The following is an 18,489-nucleotide window of genomic DNA, read 5'->3' on the forward strand; positions in this document are numbered from 1 at the left end:
TGTGAGCCCCAAGAATCCCACAGTAGATATAAGTTCCCCTGGGGAAAAGGTTCCAGTTAAAAAGGTAAAGGTGTCCCCAACCAGTTGTGTCCGACTCTAGCGTGCAGTTACCAGCAGGAAAAGATGCCCTCTCTTGCAGATCAGAGAGATGGCTTGAATGTTCCTATTAGTATTCACTTCATCTAGAGATCAGGTTTTTGTCCTGGTGCTTGCCTGTTGTTGATTAGCAAGTGCCAAAGTGTCTTGTACTGCAGTTCTTGGAACTTGAGTTCCTGAGTCTGCTGTATATACATGCTGATAAGGGAGAAACATCATGTAAGGTGGCACCCAGGTGGCTGTTCAGAAGAATGTCATACTGGTTAGACTCTGCTGCCCCCTGCTGGGGTAAAGTGTTCAGTGCATTCTGGTCTTTGTATTTCAAGGGTTGCCATTCATCAGGGACATTATGTATGTATGTGCTTGAGTGGGTGGTTGCAGGACAACTCCAGGGTCTCTTGAATGAATGGATTATCTAGATCCATTTCAGTTGGGCTTCAGGCCTGGTTTTGGAATGGAAAGTGCCTTGGTCGCCCTGTGGGATGACCTTTGCTGGGAGAGGGACAGGGGGAGTGTGACTCTGTTGATTCTCCTGGACCTCTCAGCGGCTTTCAATACCAGTGACCATGGTATCCTTCTGGATGCGTTATCTGGGCTGGGAGTTGGAGGCACCACACTGCAGTGGTTCTGCTTCTACTTGGATGGCTGATTCCAGAAGGTGGTGCTGGAGGATTATTGTTCCGTGCCTTGGCAACTATGCCATGGTGTTCTACAGGGCTCATTTTTATCCCCTGTGCTGTTCAACATCTACATGGAACTGCTGGGGGAGATTATCCAGAGGTGTGGGCTGAGGTGCCATCAATATGTGGATGACACCCAGCTCTACTTCTCTTTTTCATCAAATCCAGATAAACCAGTGGCTGGTCTGAATCAGTACCTGGGCACAGTAATGGACTGGATGAGGGCCAATAAACTGAGACTCAATCCAGACAAGATGGAGGTAGTAATAGTGAGGGCTTTGTCTGCCCAGCTAGGTGATGTTCAACCTGTTCTGGAGGGGGTTGCACTCCCCCTAAAGCATCAGGTTCATAGTTTGGGGTGTTCTTGGACCCAGAACTGTCACTTGAGGCACAGGTGGACTCAGTGGCTGACCTTTTATCAGCTTAGGCTGATATACCAACTATGCTCTTACTTGGACAGAGGTAGCCTAGCTACAGTTATCCATGCTCTGATGGCGGCTCATCTGGATTACTGCAATGCATTATACGTGGGGCTGCCTTTGAAAATGGTCTGGAAACTTCAGCTGGTCCAAAACAGGGCAGTGAGATTGTTAACAGGGACTGGCCAACGAGCTCATATTATGCCAGTACTTTTCCAGCTGCACTGGCTGCCAGTCCATGTCCGGGCCTGATTCGAAGTGCTGGTATTAACATTCAAAGCCCTTAACGGCTTGGGTTATCTGGAGGATCACCTCCTCCCATATGTGCCTGCCCAGACCTTAAGATCATCCTCAGTGGCCCTTCTTTGTGAGCCCCTGCCAAAGGAAGTGAGGCGGGTGGCGACCAGGAGGAGGGCCTTTTCTGCTGTGGCACCCCAGCTGTGGAATGAGCTCCCTAGAGAGGTTTGCCTGGTGCCCACATTGTACTCCTTCCAGCATCAGGTGAAGACCTTTTTATTTTCTCAGCATTTTAGCATTCTGGTCTTTTAGCTTTGCTGTTTTAAATCTGTATTTTAAATCTCTGCACTGCTGCTAGGTTTTATTGTGATTGTACTTTTATATTGTAGTTTAAGCTTTCATATTTTATATTGTTTTATGCTGTACCTTGTGGTTTAAATTTCTGTGAACTGCCCAGAGAGCTTCAGCTATTGGGGGTATAGAAATGAAATGAATAAATGAATGAATGAATGAATAAATAAATAAATAAATAAATACAGATGGAACACAGAAGTAGAAGTACAAAGTAACGAATAAAGCAGCAGCACAGTGTTCACATTTGCTCTTTGTTGTGCCAGCACAGAAACATATAAACAAATGTGTGTTGTGTGAGTGAGCAGTGTTGAAACATTGCCACAGCAAAGCTACCTATAAGAATGTGTAAGCCAGGACAGTAGTCCTCATGGAACAGATGGCAGGAGACTTGTGGGTATACTTCAATTTAAAGTGTGTGTGTGTGCGCGCATGTGTGTGTGTGCGCGCATGTGTGTGTGTGTGTGTGTGTGTGTAGGGGTGTTTGCTTGAAAGTAGCCCTGTTGACTTGCTCCCTCCTCTCTCTTACAGCTTCCAATAAAGAAAAAGAAGTTCATGCCTTACAACCATCAGCACAAATACTTCTTCATCCGTGAGTATCATTTCCTTTCTGCAATATCGCATGTTTTCCCCCCACCCCTTCATAGAATCATAGTAGGGTTGGGAGGGGCCTACAAGGCCATCGAGTCCAACCCTCTGCTCAATGCAGGAATCCAAGTCAGAGCATCCCAGACAGGTGGCTGTCCAGCCTCGTCTTGAATGCCTCCCTAGGTAGTTGGTTCCATTGTCATATTGCTGTAACAGTCAGGAAGTTTTTCCTGATGTTCAGCTGGAATCTGGCTTCTTGTCACTTGAGCCCATTATTCCGTCTCCTGCACTCTGGGATGATCAAGAAGAGATCCTGGCCTTCCTCTCTGTGACAACCTCTGAAGTACTTGAAGAGTGCTACCATGTCTCCCCTGAGTCTTCTCTTCTCAAGGCTCAACATGCCAGTTCCTTCAGTCTCTCCTCATAGGGCTTTGTTTCCAGTCCCCTGATCATTTATTTATTTATTTATTTCATTTCTATACCGCCCAATAGCCGAAGCTCTCTGGGCGGTTCACAAAAATTAAATCCAAGCAACACACAATAAAACAATTTTAAATATACAGAACATTAAAACCACAATATAACAATACAACCACAATAAAACCTAGCAGCAGTGCAGGAGTTTAAAATACAGATTTAAAACAGCAAAGATAAAAATTTAGAAAGCTCAAATGCCTGGGAAAATAAAAAGGTCTTCACCTGGCGCCGAAAGGAATACAATGTAGGCGCCAGGCGAACCTCACTAGGGAGCTCATTCCAGAGCCGGGGTGCCACAGCAGAAAAAGCCCTCCTCCTAGTAGCCACCCGCCTCACTTCCTTTGGCAGGGGCTCATGGAGAAGGGCCGCTGATGATGATCTTAAGGTCCGGGCAGGCACATATGGGAGGAGGCGATCCTTCAGGTAACCTGGCCCCAAGTCATTAAGGGCTTTGAATGTTAACACCAGCACTTTGAATCGGGCCCGGAAATGGACTGGCAGCCAGTGCAGCTGGAAAAGTACTGGTGTAATATGAGCTCGCAGGCCAGTCCCTGTTAACAATCTTGCTGCCCTATTTTGGACCAGCTGAAGTTTCCGGACCATTTTCAAAGGCGGCCCCACGTATAACGCATTGCAGTAATCCAGACGAGAAGTTATCAGAGCATGGATAACTGTAGCAAGGCTATCTCTGTCCAGATAAGGGCGTAGTTGGTATACCAGCCTAAGCTGATAAAAAGTGCTCCATGCCACTGAGTTCACCTGTGCCTCAAGTGACAGTTCTGGATCCAAGAGCACCCCCAAACTACAAACCTGTTCCTTTAGGGGGAGTGCAACCCCCTCCAGAACAGGTTGAATATCACCTAGCCGGGCAGACGAACCACCCACTAACAGTACCTCCGTCTTGTCTGGATTGAGTTTCAGTTTATTAGCTCTCATCCAGTCCATTACCGTGCCCAGGCACTGATTCAGAACAGTCACTGCCTCACCTGGTTTTGATGTAAAAGAGAGGTAGAGCTGGGTGTCATCCGCATATTGATGGCACCTCAGCCCACACCTCCGGATAACCTCCCCCAGCGGTTTCACGTAGATGTTAAACAGCATGGGGGATAAAATAGAGCCCTGTGGAACCCCATGGCACAATTGCCATGGCACAGAGCAGTAACCCCCCAGCACCACCTTCTGGAATCGGCCATCCAAGTAGGAGTGGAACCACTGTAGTGCAGTGCCTCCTACTCCCAACCCAGACAACCTATCCAGAAGGATACCATGGTCGATGGTATCGAAAGCCGCTGAGAGGTCCAGGAGAATCAATAGGGTCGCACTCCCCCTGTCCCTCTCCCGGCAGAGGTCATCCCACAGGGCGACCAAGGCAGTTTCCGTTCCAAAACCAGGCCTGAAGCCCGATTGAAATGGATCTAGATAATCCGTTTCATTCAACAGTGCCTGGAGCTGTCCTACAACCACCTGCTCAAGCACCTTGCCCAGGAAGGGGATGTTGGCCACTGGCCTATAATTGTTAACATTCTCTGGGTCCAGGTTAGGCTTTTTCAGGAGTGGTCTAATTACTGCCTCTTTTAAAGCGGCAGGCACCACTCCCTCTCTCAAGGAGGAATTTACAACCTCCTGGACCCAGCCGGACATCCCTTCCTTGTTTGATTTAATAAGCCATGAAGGGCAAGGGTCAAGCACACAAGTGGTCGATCGGACTTGGCCAAGCACCTTGTCCGCATCCTCAGGCCTCAGTAACTGAAACTCATCCAATAAAACTGGACCAGACGGTGCTCTGAACGCCTCTACCAATGGAACTGCATTAATGGTGGTGTCCAATTCATGACGAATCTGAGCGACTTTATCCTCAAAGTGCTGTGCAAACTTGTCACAGCGTGCTACCGAGGGTTCCACCGTCTCTCTCCCTGGCCCAGAATGTAACAGGCCGTGAACCACTCGGAAAAGCTCCGCTGGACGACAATGAGAAGATGCAATGCTGGTGGAAAAGAACTGTCTCTTTGCCACCCTCACCGCCACAGAGTAGGCTCGATAGTGGGCTCTTACCTGTGTTCGGTCAGACTCAGCACGAGTTTTCCTCCACCTGCGTTCTAGCCGTCTCCCCTCTGGCTTCATTGCCCTCAGCTCAGGCGTATACCAAGGAGCTGGCCGGGCTCTGCTCAGAGGGGGAGGGCGCGTGGGTGTGATCGTGTCAACCGCCCGAGTCATCTCTGCATTCCACAGAGCGACCTGGGCTTTGACAGGAGCACCAGCCATACCAGCAGGAAAATCCCCCAGAGCCCTCTGGAATCCATTGGAATCCATTAATCTCCGGGGGCGGACCATTTTAATAGGTCCCCCACCCTTGCAGAGGGGGAAGGCTGCCAGGAGTCTAAACCTCAGCAGGAAGTGATCTGACCATGACAAAGGGACAGATGTTAATTTCTCCACTTTCAGATCACCATCCTCCTGCCCAGTCCAGAAAACCAGATCAAGCGTGTGTCCTTTTGTATGCGTTGGGCTGATAACATGTTGGGACAGCCCCATGGTTGTCATGGCGGCCATGAAGTCCTGAGCCGCCCCGGATACAGCGGCCTCGGCATGGAAGTTGAGATCCCCCAGGACCATCATCCTACGGGTCCTCAACACCAAGTCTGAGACCACCTCCATCAGCGCAGGCAGGGAGTCTGATGGGCAGCGGGGTGGGCGGTACACCAACAGAATCCCCAATCTGTCCCAGGTACCCAACACAAGGTACAAACACTCAAGATCTGCGCTCGAATGAGCAGGAAGCCTGGAGAGGGAGATTGAATTCCTATAGACCACGGCAACCCCCCCCCGACCCTCAAGTCGGTGTTGGTGCTGCACCGAGTACCCAGGAGGGCACAGCTGGGAGAGAGTGACCCCTCCCAGTTCCCCCACCCAGGTCTCAGTAATACATGCCAGGTCAGCCCCCTCATCCACAATCAAATCATGGATGAGGGAGATTTTATTTTGGACCGACCTGGCATTCAGCAGCAGCACCACCAGACCCAAGGGCAGACTGGTAAGGCTGCCAGGAACCATCAGGTTGAGGGAAGAACCAGAAGAGGGGACAGCTGTAAGGTGTCTAGCCCCTCTTCTCCTCATCTGGCCTGTTAATCCCCCAATGCCATACCTCCCCCTGCCCGTGACCACAGTTATGGTGGCACCTCTCTGACTCCCTGAGTTGCCCAACAGTCCTCCCAGGCACATATTAAAATGTTAAGATATAAATAACACAACAGTTTAAAAGAATATAAAAGACAAAAGAGATAAAAGAGAAAAGCAGCTAAGAAGGAGCAGATAAAGTCCACGTTTGCCCCTTTCCCCTTGTCTTTAAAGCTGCTGCCCTCTGCTGCCGCTATTTGCTGCTGGTATTGTGGCTGCTGGTGTCTCTGGAGAAGCAGGTGGGTAGGTCTTCAGGTCCTACGCGACTCCAAGTGCGACGCCAAGTGCGCACTTAGCGTCGCACTTGGCGCGACGCCGAGGCGCTGCCTCTGGCAGCCCTGCCTTAAGTACCTGTGGGCGGGGGCAGAAGCAGGCTCAGGCTCAGGATCACCCGGTGCAGCTGCTGGCTGGTCCTCCTTCCCCAGGCTCCTTTCCGAGCAGCCTCTGGCAGCCCCGCCTTAAGTACCTGTGGGTGGGGGCAGAAGCAGGCTCAGGCTCAGGATCACCCGGTGCAGCTGCTGGCTGGTCCTCCTTCCCCAGGCTCCTTCTCATTTTCGTTGCCCTCCTCTGAACCCTCTCCAGTTTGTCTGCATCCTTCTTAAAGTGTGGCACCTAGAACTGGACACAGTACTCAAGATGAGGCCTAACCAGTGCTCAGTAGAAGGGAACTAGTACTTCACGTGATTTGGAAGCTATACTACTATTAATGTAGCCCAAAATAGCATTTGCCTTTTTTGCAGCCACATCACATTGTTGGCTCATATTCAGCTTGTGATCTACAACAGTTCCAAGATCCTTCTCTTGTAGTATTGTTGAGCCAATACTTTAAAAAAAAGTATTTTTGCCTTAAAAAAAAATTAAGGCATTATCTTTGAAGAATCATGGCTTCTCCGCGATTTTTTTTTCTAATTCAGGCATGATCTTTGAAGATTTGAAGCTTCAAATCTTCAAATTTTCAAATCTTTGAAGATTCAAATCTTCGACGATCATGCCTGAATTAGAAAAAAAAATTGCAGAGAAGCCACGATTCTTTGAAAATAACTTTAATTAAAAACAAACAAACAGCTGAAGTGGCAGATAGAAGGGGGTAAAACTTAGTCTCATTTGAAGGGATAGAACAACCCCCTGCTCAATGCAGGAAGCCTGATTCCCAGGCGGTCGCCCATCCAACTATTAACTGGGGCCGACCGTGCTTAGCTTCTGAGATCAGACAAGCGCACGCACATCCAGCCCTTTGCTTGTTGCTGAGGAAACACTGAGTGCTGAGGAAGCTATGTGATCAGTAGCCGGAAGACGACATGGGGCCATTGAGAGCTGTGATTGGACAGGAGGGAAATATAAGCACTGCTGTATATGCTGTGGGAGGGGACTATGACCAGATATGGTAGCGAAGGCAGAAAATCAGAGCACATTAAGGGGAAATACCGGGATATCAGAGTATTGAAAGCGGAAGCACAGAAGCGGGAAATTCCAGTTTCAATTCGAGGTGGGTACTATGTAGTGTGAAAGATGGGTGGTAAAACCTCATTGGAAGCGAAAAAACCCATAAGTGTAGATCGGCCCCAGTTCTGGTTTTCTACTGGCCTTGTGTTATTTTCAAATGACTTTGATCAAGTTTTGGTGTGTTTCAGTAAGTTATAACGGTATTGGGTGGCAGGACACGTGATCATTTACTTCTTTATTTTGCGTAGAACCGTAGAGAGTCACTATTTTGTCTGGGTGACACAGATGAACCATCTCCCAATGAACATATGTAGCTTATGATCAGAATTTGGACTGGCTTTCAACCCAGGTGAGCTGCTTATCCTGCCTAGTCATTGTGCTTATGAATTTGATAGTTCAAAGAAAGGGCAATAAAGAAGATCTCTGGCAACCTGAAGTAGGAGAAGGATAATGCTGAGTGATTGGATGAATCAATCTCAAGTGAGGCGTATAAAGTGTGTGTGTGTGTGTGTTCAATTATGTACTCACATTTTTTTCTTTTTTTTCTTTATGTTTTTGTTTTCGTGAAATTTTCAATAAGCATTAATTTAAAAATTAGGTCATTGGGAGAGGTGGGTGTCACTGGGTTTGTAAACCTTTATGTATTTATTTATTTGCAAGATTTATATACTGCTCTACATCCAATAAAATATCCAAGGCGTGAACAATAAAAAAGGGAGAAAATGAAAATGGGGAGTAAAAGAACAAGATTAGATGAGGAAGAACAGGAATATTTGGCAGAAATTGCCTGACCCAGAGCTTTTATTTCCATTAGGTCAGGGATGCACAACTTGTGGCCATCAAGACATTTTGGCCTGCAACTCCCATTAGCCTTAGTGAGCATAGCTAATGGTGAGGTGAGAGATGATGGAAGTTGTGGCCCTCCATATGTTTTGGCCTACAAGTTGCTCACTCCTGTGGTAGGTCAACACATGAGCTCCCATCATGGTGTAGTCACTTAGCCATGTGGGGCAGCTGCCTGGGGCCCAGGGATGGTTGAAAGGCATGTCAGGTTGAATCCTGGATCCAATGTGATCCCTAATCCACTCTTCCTGCTGCTGCTGTCCTGGTATTCAGGAGGGTGAATTCAGGATAACAGAAATAACATTCAGCTCTTTGAAGGAATGCCCACATGGGGTTTGTCCAGGAAATGGCTGTTCAGCTTCAGCACATCCAGACCCCACAGGAACTGCCTCACTCTTTCTGCAGATCCTCTGTAATCCACATGGCAAATGAGGAGGCCTATGTATCCATACGGATGGATGTGCAGCCTAGCCATTGACCCCACTGTGTCAGATGCAAAAAGGTGCCTCTCTGTTTTTTTAGGTGCAGCTTTCCATTCTTCTGGTAAAAGTGCCAGACCAGCAGGGGAGAACTCCCATACTGACATGCTCTCATCCTAAACATTCCGTACCCATTCTTTTCAGCGGCACATGTGAAGACAAAATTTTGGAACCCACTGAGGTGGTGGCCCAATCTTCATGCTGTGCTTACCTTAGGTCGGGGTGGGCAACTTCTGGGGGCCAAGGGGCTGCATTGCCCTCCCCGAACACTGGAATTGTGGTGACACTAGCAAAATATCCTGTGATTTGTCCAGAAGAGAAGGTATGTGAGGAGCACATGCCTTGTTTACATGCAGATCATGCTCCCGGGAGGTTTCTAAAGTGAATAATTTGGCAGTGGTGGCGGCACTGATGCCTGCAAAATTGGCCAGGTGAGGCCTGTATGTTGACCACTCTTGTCTCAGATGCTCTCGTGGATTCTCCTACACCAGTTCCATCTCTTTATTTTTGTCCTTGCTGCTCTAAGGACCAAAGGCCACAAACCCCACTGTAAACTACGTTAAAAAGGTAAAGGTGTCCCCAACCAGTCGTGTCCGACTCTAGGGTGCGGTGCTCATCCCCGTTTCTAAGCCGAAGAGCCAGCGCTGTCCGAAGACGCTTCCGTGGTCATGTGGCCGGCATGACTGAACACCCAGGTGCACGGAACGCTGTTACCTTTCCCGCCGAGGCGGTACCTATTTATCTACTTGCAATTTCTTGCTTTCGAACTGCTAGGTTGGCAGAAGCTGGGACTGAAGACGGGAGCTCACTCCGTCACGCAGTACTTGGGTCTCGAACTGCTGACCTGCTGACCTTCCAGTCTGCAGTTCAGCGTCTTAACCACTAAGCCACCGCGGCCCCTAAATCTACATTAGATTTAGGTAATACCACCATTTAGTGGAATGCTCAGCTAGAAATGAACCCAAAATATCCTGGTGTGATGGTTTGCTTGTATCTTTTCTCCCCTTCCAGCTCCAGGCAACGTACAACATCAACCAGTCCTTGTTCAATGACTGGTTCACAGGGCACCTCAACTGCCAAATTGAGCACCAGTGAGTACATTCTCTTTGAGGGACAGGAAGAGGGGGAGGGGGGGTTGCAGGAGGGACATCACAACTATTGTAAAAATCAGTTAATATGAATCCTTGAAGAAAAATGGGATCTATTCTCTTGGGAGGGGAATAATGCGGGCTGAAACAGCCAAAGGTCTCATGGGTTACCAATCAGGAGGATGAGATTCTTCAAGGTAAGGATGTGGGTAACTTCCATATAGGAACATCGCATGACTCCATCAGCTGACCTACAGAAGCATCATCTGAGCATGCTTTAGGTATGATCAGAGCTGACTAGGTCTTGGACAATGGTAGTGTTTAATCTCTGGCTGATTGACCTAAGACTCTAATAGAAGAAAAATGGGGTCTGTTCCCTTGGGAGGGGAATAATGCAGGCTGAAGCAGACAAAGGCCTCATGGGCTTCTAGGCAACTCAAAAGGCTGGGATTCATCATGGTATGAATATGGGTAACTGCCCTATAGGTAAGCTGACCTACAGAAGCATCATGTCAGCAGGCTTTGGGTGTGATCAGAGCTGAAGAGGGACATTACAATGGGGGGATTCCATGTGAAAGCAGTCTCAGACCATGGTAGTGTTTCATCTCTGGCTGATTGACCCAAGACTCTGATCAGGCTAGGCAAGAGATGCTGATGGTATCATTGCTTTCTTATTCTGAGGCCCTGTGCTACATGGTTGCCCTGGGAAGAGTTATCAGGCTTATGAGAACATCTCTTGGGCAAGCTTCATGATGGGTTATTGCATGAGCCTCCTGAAAGGGAAGGTGCTCTGGAGTTCTAAGGAAGGCAGGAGACCCCACTGCTCAGCTTCTCTTTCTCTCTGCAGCCTTTCCCCCACCATGCCACGGCACAACTACTGGAAGGTGACCCCCTTGGTGAAGTCCGTATGTGCAAAACATGGCATCGTGTACCTATCCAAGCCTCTGCTTACTGCCTTTGCTGACATTGTGTAGTAAGTATTGGTCAGTGTGAGAGGCCCAGAGCTTTGCAGCTCACTGTGTGTGATGATGCATCAGACTGACGCCATAGGCGTCTCCATCCTACACTGCCTTAATATTTCTGATCTCAACATGCCCATTCCTTTATTAGAGTGCCCACAGAATGCCTTGCTTGGTATCAAATTACAGAGTCATTCTGCAAGTGAGTCATATTTCCTGAGCAGGCCTGACCTGTTTCATTCTCTTTTTCCTGCTCTCTGAAAGATTCGAGACAGCTCTGGCTTGACGCATACCTGCATAAATAAGAAGCAAGCACCATCTCCTTTGGGGAGATTCTCCCACCCTCACTGCTGCCAGCAATGGGAGAGAGCAAGGCGGTGAGGGCAGCTGAACTCTGGGTGTGATGTTTCAAGGCGTCTTCATTTCTTCCCCTTGTCTCATGCATCTCCCATGCCTCCTTTCTGTTCTTGAACTGAGAATTGGTTTTAATTCATCACTCCCAGCTCTGGAATATACGATGCAGCACTATGAGCTTTACCCTGGAGAGGGCGCTCAGGAGCAATTGTGTCAACTGTGCAGGGCATTTCTGCATTCCACTAGAGATGGTGGAGAATTCTGCCATGGATCTCGGTAAGGCCGAATGCCAGTGCATTCGCCCCCCTGAAATCCGTGGCGGAACGAAGCCCCCGCTCCCCCAACCCACGAAAGGCGCGTGGAATGGAGCACTTACCTTCTGCTGTCCGTGCTGACTTGTGAATGGCGGCCGCCCTGTGGCCACCATTTGCTTCCTGATCATAGCCGTGATAGGCTACGTAAATACTTACGTAGCCTATCACAGCTAACGCAGGGACGCCTTATTGCAACAAATTGCCATCGAACCCTTATGCCACTTGATAGCATCAGTACATACCATTGTAGCAAAACTTGTATATTTAGGTGAATAAGAGGGGGAGAAAAGGAAGCCCCAATTCTCCAAAGCATTAAAAAAACCCTTTCCTTCTGTGTGCTGATTCGAACCTCTTTTTCTTCCTGATCTGCCAGTCTTAGCTAAGCAAGCATGTGAAGTAAGATCACATATTATTATGTGATATATTATATTAGATATTAATATAATATTAGAACCTTCCTTCTATATTAGAAGGTAATATTAGATATTAGAACCTTCCTTCTAATAAACCTGTCCCCGTTGCACCTGTCGCAATCTGCCAACAAGCCTGATAAGAATTTCTAAACAACACTTAACTAGATGAGATAAGGGAGATCCATGGTTGGATCCCCAATCTCTTTAAATGTTGGCAAAAAGCAGGTGTGTGTGTGTGTGTGTGTGTGTGTGTGTGTGAGAGAGAGAGAGAGAGAGAGAGAGAATCTAGAAGGGGACTACAGTGCCGGGGGAGGAATTAATTCTTTCACCCATGCCATTTTCACACACACCCCAGAACAGCTGTTTACTCTCTTAGGGAAAACATATTATGCACAAACTGTGCATGTAACATTTTCATAAAGGGGGAAAAAGCAACTTGGGGTGTGGGATTTTCACTAGGAAAACAGCACAGGAAAGAGTTAAAACCCTCCCAACACTGCTGTTTTGATCAGGATCACCACCACCAGTTGCTGGTTCCCGTTTGCCCTCATTTAAAGAGATGGGAGATGGGAAGTGTTTAAATAAGAAGGAGTAGTTTAAGCAAGCTTCATGTGGCTTTTTTTATCCCTTTTCTTCCTTTCTGTTCATTGACCTCTATATTTTTAGGTGTGTTTCTATGAACCCCCTCCCACATTCCCTTGATGTGAAAGGAGGCAGTGGAAAATGCCTGCCGGCCACACGCCCACAGCAGCTGATGAGAAAGGGGCCCTGTGTAGGTACGGCTTTGCCATCACCCCTTGGGCAAGTCATCTGAAAAGCTTTGAAGAATACATTTGCCCATGTTAAAATCTGATGATGGTTATGAGAACCTGGTCAGAAGCTTCACGTACCACTCCAGTATAATGTACACATTATATAATGTAGGATGATGCATTGGGTCTGAACCAAAAGATGGGTTTTATGCTATGCTGCCAGCATCAAAGGTTTTCTTTGCAGCCACATAATCTGGAAGACAAACATTGACTGTGGCTTGTGAAAACCCATGTGCCCAACCCACTTGAGTTTAGAGTCTTTGGGATATGAAGCAAGCTAGTTAGGCAAGCTCTTTCTCATGACAGAGGTTGTGTAGTGTCTTGATTGAGAAGGCAAACCACGATGACCATAACAAAAACAGTGGGGCACCCTTGTGGCATAAAGAGAAACTTAATGCCTAGAGCTCAAAACGTCAAGTGGTGTCGGCTTCCCATATAGCATTACCATCAAGCTACCTAGAGATCACTCAGCACCTAGTTATCTGTGATTCAGATATCACGTAAGGACCTTGATGGAATAAAAATTTTAAAGCTTCAAGTTATATTTTCCCCTAGAAAATAAGGTTGTCTCCTTATTGGGCTGTATCCAATGATGTCATTCCGCAAAATCTAAATAGTACTGGTGGAACTCTGCCGAATCTTCCCATTGTGCAACCAGTTGCACATTATGCTTATGCAAGCCATTGCACAACAGGTTGCACAAGAGTTATGCATGACTGCTTGTGTAACGGTGCTTGGGCAACCACACTAGCGCAAACATAACTTTAGTTGGGTTCTCTTCTTCCACATAGTTTGGAACCTCATTTCAGCTGGCACAGCGCCGTTTGCACTAACAGAATGACACAGCTGGATACTGCCCGGTGTACACGCGCATGTATCTATGTCTATATCTATCAGGCGAAATAAGAGTTGCCAGCTGACCAGGGAAGACAATCTGGCCTGCTCCTGTAACTTTCTGCACAGACCTGCAGGTGAAGATTTGAAGTAAACAATACCTGCTAATATCCGCAGATCAAGCTGATAATGAGGCCAGTAAAAATGTTGGCAATATTCAGCAAGCACAGCAAAAATGAATCCCTTGAAGTTGACATACAACTGCTAGCTGCAATCTGTTATAGCAGTCTTCTCCAACCACATGTCCCTTCAAATGTTTTGGACTTCAGCTTCCATCAGTCCTAGCCAGTATGCTGGGAACTGTAGTCCCAAACATCTGGAGGGCACCAGGTGGGGAAAGGCTGAGCTATAGGGACCATATGTTATTTGTTCTCCAGCAGCATCGCTGGCTGCCAGTCTGTTTCAAGGCACAATTCAATATGTAAATGCTTACCTTGGAAGACTTAAATTGCTTGGGACCCATGTTCCTAGAAGACCACCTTCTCCCACATGAACTTGCCCAAACTTTACATTATTTACCTGAGGGCTTTCTCCAAGCTTATCCCCAACGTCCAACGTGAGGCAGATGGTGATGAGGAGAGAGGGCCTTCTGTGCTGCAGCAGTGGCAGCCCTCATATGGAATGCACTTCCCGGGGGAGGTCAGCTATCACCTCATTCAGTGTCCTTCTGGCACCAGGTGAAGGCTGTTATACTTTCCCAGGTCTTCCAGCATACCAACCAGCAGCCTTTAATTTTCTAATTTGATTGTTTTTAAGAACATAAGAAGAACTTCATGGGAGGCCAGTGCCCACTGTGGCTGGTGGGTCACCAAAGGTGGAGCCAAGGGGTGACCAGAGGCAGAACCACCTACATCTAGTTTTCTACATAAACTCTTTCCTTGCAAGGTCTAAATATGTTTGAGCAATGCATAAGTAAAGTTAAGAATGGTGTCTTATCTTGAAGGTCTGGCAGAGGAGCTTTTAAGTGGGGCTGTGCATGGGTGCCTGGATTTGCTTTGGAGGCTGATTCAGATCTTCTGAATCAGCCCTGATTTGTTTTGGAGTGATTTGGACCTGATCTGCTTCATTTTGGATTCGGATCTGAATCAGATATCTGAATTATTCAGATTTTATGTTTTCCCATTGACTTGCATTAGAAAACAGAAATGACCATACCTTTTTCAGTTTTTATAATACATTCATGAACTTTGGGGACCTGGCAGTCCCATTGAAACTGATGGAACCTGCCAAATTTCAGACAGTTTGGCCTAGTAATTTTTGTGCTAGGTGCAGGTAAAATTTGCTTTTTTCCAGGAAATCTCTCAAAGCAAAGAGCTTTAATTCTTCAGTGCTTTCACAGAAGTGCATGAAACTTGGACACAGGACAGCCCCTATGGAGGTGATATAACTTGCCAAAATTCAGACAGTTTGGTCCAGTCATTTTTGTGTTAGCCATGCATAGAATTTCCTTTTCTCAGAAACTAAAACAAAAGGTAAAAAAACTGTCAGCCACACAGGGGATTGAAGATCCTAATCAGAAGGTGACAATTAGGAGGTCACTATCCCTAATCTCTGGTGTAGGGGTTTTTTTGAAGTGCAAAAGTACTTTCCTTTTGTCTGTCCTGAATCTGCCACTGACCCAAGGCTCTTCATTTAGGGAAGAAAGAAAAGTTAAACATCTCTTTGGCTGCAAAATGCAATACACATTACCTAGAAAAGTTACACTGGCTGAACTCAGTTGGGCTTATTTATTAATTGCACTGCTGCACTTTCTCTACTCCATATAATTTTATAAACCTCCTCCTTATTTGCCTTTCTTCAAAATTAAATAGCCCAAACATTGAAGCCTTCTATAGAGGAGTGGTTCTACCCCTCATGATCATTTTGACTGCCCTTTTCCCCAGGAACGGTAAGATGAAACAAACATTTTTAAAAATACATATAGCCTAGCCTGATCATATTCTTCTTATGGTCATTTGATGTACACAAGGGGAAATAAGTGACAGGCAAAGTGTCTTGGAAAATCGGCAAAAGTGATGATGATTCATATTATGTGCATTGTATAGTGCTTTGGCCCATAGTATATATTGGACTGTGTATTAGGTACACTCACATAGCGCACACACACACACATACACACGACCAAAAGAAAAGCAGATACAGAAAGAAAAAGCTACCTACAAGCTAAGGGGTGAGGGGAAGGGAAATAACAGTAAAGCCTAACAGAAGAGAAAAGGGTTTGTTTTTGTATTCTTTGGTTTTTTATCAGAATATAGAGCACTGAAAATGGGAAGGGAAAGAATAGTAATTGAGAAGGGTGAGGAGCCAAGGAACAAGCAATACAAAGCAAGGAAACAAACTTATGGGTTAAGAGTTTGGCCCTATTAGCACCTAGAGATGTCATTTTCCAAGGCTCAGTTCCTCTCTCCCAACTCCTCCTCTGCCCCTCCCTTCTCTAGCAAATTGTTACATGTGCTCAAATAAGCTGTCTGGGCTTCAGTATTGTCTGAAGTAATCCAAAGCACTTCAGATCTCTCTGACCCACTTCAGACTGCTCCAGACTCACTTCAGATTGGACTGAAGCAGCCCGAATCGCCCCAATTCACTTTGGAATCAGACCGAAGCAGTGCACAGCCCTACTTTTAAGGACATAACAGTAGGTCAGCCATGCAGCGTACATGTCTCACCAGGTGTTTCATTATTCACATTGTGCAAACAAGCCACAAAGGCAGAGGTGCTTTTGAGGATATACCATTTAAAACGTAAGAAGAACCATGCTGGATCAGATCAAAGGCCTATGTGGTCCAGCATTCTGTCCCCACTTAGTAGGGCTGTGCATGGACCCCTGATCCAATTCGAAAGTCGCTTCAAGGGGGGGGGAGACACTGAATAAACCTGGAGAAAAACAGCTGTGTTTGCTCATTCTGGTGGTGTTACTGGAGAGGGCTCTGTCTGAACTTATTTGGCCAGAGGGGTGTGTGTGTGTGTGTGTGTGTGTGTACACACTGCTCTTCTTCCTTCCCAATTCAACTATTCTCTTTCTTTCTTTTGTGGGATTCTTTATTTAAAAACCCAAACATTTAGTATTTAGCTTGAGTTTCCTCCCTGTTTTTAGTCTCCCCCACCACACCCTTCTATAATAGGTTTTATCTTTCATTCTTCATGTTTGTTCATTTAAAAATCCAGAAAATTTAACTTTACTTGCCTTGCCTTGTTCTTTAGCTTCCCACACACACGCCATTCTCAATTCTCTCTCAACCATTAGTTTACCCTTACTTTCATTCTGTCCAGATTTTTTATTATATCTATACCGATATACTTTCCTGTCCTTGTTCTTGGCTCCCCTACACACACATGCACACGCACGCCGCCCTCCTTGATTCCTGTATTCCTTCCCATTTTTGATCTGTCTTTTCCCTCAAAACAAAACAGAACACCCCTTTCTCTTTTGTTAGGATTATAGATCGCACCCTTCCTTTGCGTGTAGGTAGTTCAGTGTTTGCTTTTGCTCTTGTGTGTCTGTGTGCACACTTCTGCTGTGGACAAGTAAACAGGGTGTGTCAAAGCACTACGGTCCACATTTCAAAAAACAGTAGGCAAAGCACTACACACACATTAACATCTATTATTTTAATAATATAATGCTACACTGTGTGTTGCAAAGCCAGCAAGCCAATATGAGGCTTCTTTGGGGTCTTGTTGGCAGGGGCAGAGGAGGGCAAGGTGCTGCTGGGACTAGCAGTGCAGATAGGCAAGCTGGCTCTCCCCAAGTCCAGATAGTGCAGTGTAGTAGGGCAGCAGAGTGTGGAGGCAAGTAGCAGTGCCTGGAGGACACAGTTTGAGGAGCGTGGTGCAGGCAGCAGCAGTAGCATTCTTGCTAAAGGAGCAGCATCTCCTTCTGTAGTGGAAGAGGGGAGCCCACTGATCAACGTTATATCCAGGTAATGTGCATTCCCAGGTAATGTGCATTCCATTCAGCCAAAGAGAGGCTGAGGTCATCCACTGTGAAGCTGAATAGGAAAGTAGTACTAGGGGAGGGGGGTTATTTGGACTTCAAAGAAACCTACAACACAGATTAGGGGTAATTACCCCCTCTGCTTCAGCACCTAACTTCTCTCATTATTATCTCTTCTGAGTTTGGTTTGAGTTTCTGAGAACAGAATATTTCACCTGTGCCTAGCACAAAAATTACTTGGTCAAACTGTCTGACATTTGGCAGGTGGGATACCCTCCATGGGGGCTGCCAGGTCCCCAGATTCCATGTATTTATCTTGAAAACTGAAAAGGTTATGGCCATTTGTGTTTTCCAATGCAAGTCAACTCAAGGTTTGGGAAAATGCCAAAAACGAGTGATTTGGATATCTGAACTTCACTTTGGATCCAAGTCAAAGTGGGTGGGGTCGGAATCAATCCAAAGCAGGGCTGATTCAGAAGGTCCGAGTTGACATCCGAAATGAAGCAGGGGTCCATACACAGCTCTGCCAAATACCATTAAGGTGATTCCTCTTGGAACCATCCGAATTGCAAACGAATCACCTCTTACTCTCCTGTGCTTCCTTGGGACAGCTTTTGAATACTTTTGTTTCTTTTGTGTTGCACAATTCAAGATGTTGGTTTTGAGAACAGGTTATTACTCACAGCTATATATTAATTATACTTGGATCATAAGTGGTTTGACCAACAAGTTATACAGCACCTAAATCTGTTTTTAATCAGCATCTTCTGGCTTATAATCATCAAGAGAGCAGCACACGTAACTGATTTCATTGTGGAAAAGGTGTTTCTATTTAGGAGTTGTTGCATTGCACCACTATGCTGTTTCTCCACATGTCCCAACAATGGCAACTGTGGACAGAAATCTCCCTCTTTCTCAGAGCCTGCTGCACCTC

At 46.5% G+C, this 18,489-nt stretch overlaps 1 pseudogene across 1 annotated transcript in view; it reads left to right on the forward strand.

Moving 5' to 3' along the window:
• Window positions 1-18,489, forward strand: part of LOC146357920 (acyl-CoA (8-3)-desaturase-like) — a 71,594-nt pseudogene that overhangs the window by 18,358 nt on the left and 34,747 nt on the right. Inside the window, exons 4-7 of the transcript XR_014786314.1 lie at window positions 2,315-2,375; window positions 7,714-7,814; window positions 9,799-9,878; window positions 10,723-10,848. The product of XR_014786314.1 is annotated as an acyl-CoA (8-3)-desaturase-like (transcript). The remainder of the gene's footprint in view (window positions 1-2,314; window positions 2,376-7,713; window positions 7,815-9,798; window positions 9,879-10,722; window positions 10,849-18,489) is intronic.

Source organism: Heloderma suspectum, chromosome 1 (assembly GCF_057233095.1).
Source record: "Heloderma suspectum isolate Gila_16-S chromosome 1, 16-S_ref, whole genome shotgun sequence".
Taxonomy (NCBI): Eukaryota; Metazoa; Chordata; class Lepidosauria; order Squamata; family Helodermatidae; genus Heloderma; species Heloderma suspectum.